This window comes from Adiantum capillus-veneris, chromosome 9, assembly GCF_014529385.1.
Source record: "Adiantum capillus-veneris isolate H3 chromosome 9, ASM1452938v2, whole genome shotgun sequence".
NCBI classification, from domain to species: domain Eukaryota; kingdom Viridiplantae; phylum Streptophyta; class Polypodiopsida; order Polypodiales; family Pteridaceae; genus Adiantum; species Adiantum capillus-veneris.
The window spans coordinates 50,753,701-50,758,083 of record NC_140939.1 but is presented as its reverse complement, the minus strand read 5'-3'; positions in this window follow the sequence as shown (position 1 = coordinate 50,758,083).

Sequence of the window (4,383 nt, the reverse complement as noted above, 5' to 3'; positions counted from 1 at the left end):
GCTTCTTCCACAATGGGAAATTTGTTCCATCCAACTTCTTGATATTGTAAAGAGCAGTGTCCTGTGATCCAGCCATAGCTACGCTTCACAGTAGTTTACTTTTCTGGGAAAAATTCGGCAGAGTTTCCCCTGTAAACTTACCTCTGAACCAATATGAACCTGTCAAATGAACCAAGAAAGCTTCAGATTCTGCAGAAATTTTGGCAGAGTCTCCTTTGTAAAATGGATCTGGTGTACTAAAAACAGACCAAAAAACAGCTCAAAAAACATTGTCTCTCTGACACTGTAAGCTGTGGGTAAACCTGTCCTGCACCTGTACTGTCTCTAACTGTCCTGTCACTGTCCTATAAGCATAGACTACGACAATGCCTCAACGGCAGTAAAGCAAAGATGCAATCCCAACTGTCTAACTCACAGTCAATACATCCTAGCTGCCTATCTAAGGGTGCTCGAGGGATCGCTCCAAGACCTGTATCACCAAAAGGATCTCAACATTCGAGAATCCCCTAGCTCAATAAAACCTCACTCGACCCTCAACAAAGGCTGCAGTAAATCTGATAGTACATAGACTTCCCACAAAGTCATACATCCACAAATTTCCCACTGTATGCTGTAACCGCTGCGGCGGTTGTTTGCTGCGTGACTCACAACCAGCAAACCCTCAACAGACATACATCATCTCTGACAATACATCCCATGTGGAAGTACCTGCAATGTCAGGATGAAATCTGGAATATCAAGCAGCAAACACAAGCTACCTGATGAACTAGTGGATGTTGCCTATAGTCTGTGTGTAGATGCGCCCGTGTCGTATGTGACACGCCTCCAAGAACTGTGAGCCATCCTTCGATGTGTATACAGCCACAAATCAACACTCTGGGAGTGTCAATATCCTCAGCACCTGCAGTCGTAGGCCGAAAATCCCAAATTTGCAGAGTCGGATCTGCACCCGTCGAGACCACGTAGTCAAAAATGACCTGCGCAGACCTTTGTCGAAGCCGAACGGTGGCCGAGATGACCTCGAATTTCACTGCAATCTGAGTTGGTGACTCTAGCCTCCTGTAGTGCTGCCCCGAGCCTCGATCTGAGCTCTGATACCAGTTGAAGGAGTACGAGCGGAAGTGCGACGCGAGAGAGAGTGCGAGAAGAAGAGCACGACAATATGGTGAACTCGCTCTACTATAATGTGTAGAGCATAGTGAGTTCTTATTAGGTTTTTACAAAAGAATATGTGTACATACCTGGCGGCCCGCCCACTTACCTGGGCGACCACATTGGGCTTTATACCCCAACAGAAGATGCGCGAATGGGTGCTTGCACGAGGGAGCGGGCGGTTTCGCCCTGCATGAAAATGGGTTTTGTGAACCTTGCCAAGTTCTCCCCGGCTCAAGAAATGGATTTCGTCACAAGAGCATGGCCCGGTTTAGTCTGCAGCACGTGTTCTCTCGGCCATAATCCCTGCGTAGCCTGCAACGTGCCACCATAGCCAGGGTTTGGTGGTTTTTTTTTCATATGGGACGGCCCTAGTTTGGAACACCCTACCCCATAGGGGTCGTACCCATGGCAAAGCTCACTGGTGTGGTGATGCGCACATGACGGCCAAGTTGCACCATGCAAGATAGTTGAGGGCCGAGCCAATGGCCACGGACTGCTAAAAAATATTGAAAATTCTGTTGCACATGGACACATGCAAGAGGAAATAGGGACTTCATCACCCGCATGCAAGGCGATTCAAGGTTTATGATGAGGAGTTTCGGCACCAGCATCTACTCCAAGCATGTATGCCATCAAGGTACAATAGCCAAGGCATGAACCTCGATGAAGAATCTCGACAAAGGACCATTCTGGCAAGGTGTTTGAGGTCCATGGACACATTAATTGACAGGTCAAATCGCATGATTACCTAGGCACAAGCACGACTTGTGACAATTCCGTATGCATTCAACTTTTGTTGACTACTTTGTTTGCAAAGAACCACTGTTTGGTTGAGGGATCAATATAAATCACACAATACTTCGACAACTCACGTTCGTCGAAGGTTGAAGGTTGATACAAAGGCAACTCAGCCAGAGCCTGTGACATATCCGATTACGGTATTCGGCAAGGCCGACCGGTTAGTATAATTTCAAGTAACTGTCTACCATCAAAAACATTTCAGGAGCAAGGCTCCCTATAGAGTGACACTCCAATAAACCGATTTGTGTCTTATGTCGGTTGTTTTTTTTTTTAATCTCTCCTCGTTGTGCTATCTCGAGGCGGAGAAAAGCAATATTTCTGGGAGCACGGCTCCATGCATTGGATGCATACTCATTTCCAAGCCATTGCAGCTTGATAGGGAGCAAGCAATATAGGTACATGAAGCATCGTGGAAAAAACATTGACATCCACAACTAGGAACTGAATGCAATGTCGACCACCTCATGAATTTTCACAATGCCAACTTGTCAAGAAAAGGTTGCTTTGAACAAGCAGTATTGGACAATCACTGACATTTGATAGCTCAGTTATAGATGATATCTTTCTCACTCTCGAGAAATGTTATGATTCTCAATCAATAGCAAAATTTGGCAAGGTTGTTTCCCTATGAAATTTTGACAAGGTCAACCTTTTTTTGCTCAGACATACATGTGTCACCAAGAGCATCTGTTAGCTATGAGCTCTCAGGTTACATTCTTGACTCATCATCTTGCATTGCCACTTCCCACGTTTGGCCTATGCTATGAGCATACAAACTTGGGACGGACTTGGCAATATGCTTGCAGATTATTTCATTACGTGACAGACGAGCATCTATGATACAAGGAACGTATATGTACATATGACAGCTCCCACTTGTGCAACAGATATGGCTATGAGCCATTTTTAAGTGAATTTTCTTCCATGGATTCTCGTGCCAACTAGTTACAACAACGACTAGGTTAGCCAATTTTACATTCTTTTTATTTTTTCATGTTTACATCTTTGATTGGAAACTATTGCTTTTGTGCAAAGCAAAATTCTTTGACACTTTTACATGAAGCAAGGCTTCTCCCTTGTGCCAAGGTATTGCCCAATGACTTGGCATAAGGGCAGTGGCACACAAGTTTGAAAAAACTGGCAAAATAGGGAATATCACGTCATAGAATCCCTACTAGTTTAGATTGTGCAAGGCACTGATGGTTTTGGTTCTCACGTTTGCGGGCATCACTCTCGTCGAGGGCTTACAATTCTGCATGCAAGGCATGCTAGTTAGGTGGATTCAATTCTACCACCTCATGAATTACATTTCCGCTATATCACACGCAACTTTGTCAAGGACAGACTAAGTAATGGATTGTTTACTATGATTGTTGGTTGTTATCAACACACACCAACACTAAAAGGAACCTAAATTTAGGACTTCTTTTACGGGCAAGGTGCCAAGGCTAAGTTGTCCTCATACAATCACGACCCCTGCAGGGTAGGGGGGGTCGGAATGAGTTTCTGTTTTTCTGTTACCTCTCTCGATGAGAGCGTCATACCGGCACACTGTGGAATGCTTATACGATAAGATGCAATTTAGGCATAAGATGCATAAGAGCACATAGAGTACACACTCTAAAACCTCAGCCCAGCATGCTCTTGTTCTCTTTCTCTCTCTCTTCAAGGGAATAATGAAAATCTTCTAGGAAGCTTTTGATACATGTTTTGTTTGAGAGTCAACGTGAGCCAAGGTGCTCTAACTCTTAGCTAGAAATTGGCCAAGATGCCATTCACATTAGTTTTCATCGGTTTATCGATTGAACACTAATTACCGTAAGAGCTAGGAGCCACACACAAGCTGGCTAAGAGCCATTGTCACATTTTGGGTAGGACCCAACTATTGGAATTCCTTGGGTGATTGTTCTTATGATCAAACACATCTGCCAAGTGGAGTACACATCGAATACATCGACATTAATGGACGAGCAAGAGTCTTGTCATTTCGGATTATTAGGGTGTCATTTTTGAACTACGTGTTTCTAGTGTGACGCTCAAGTTGAGTTTTTGATACTCTTGAACTCACATCAGTTGATCTATACCATGGAGTCTAGAGATAGCAAACAGTTAAGACAGCATGGCTGTTGATATGAGCTAGACTTCTAAATGGAGTCTACACACTATGATTGGATAGGAACCGACACCATCAGATGGTTATAAATGGAAAACAATGTAGAAAATCAAGATGTACTCTTGGTTTCATTGAACCTCCTACTGAACCGGGTCCGCTCAAATGAACCATTGGATCCATGAGGGATGTTACGGTAGAAAACATTAGTGTTCTTATGAAGATACCATCACTTGTGTTTTCGCAGACAAAAACGCTTCTCCAAGGGGGGAGTAATGTCAGGACAATGGTAGGACCTGGCACGGCCAAGGGCTAAG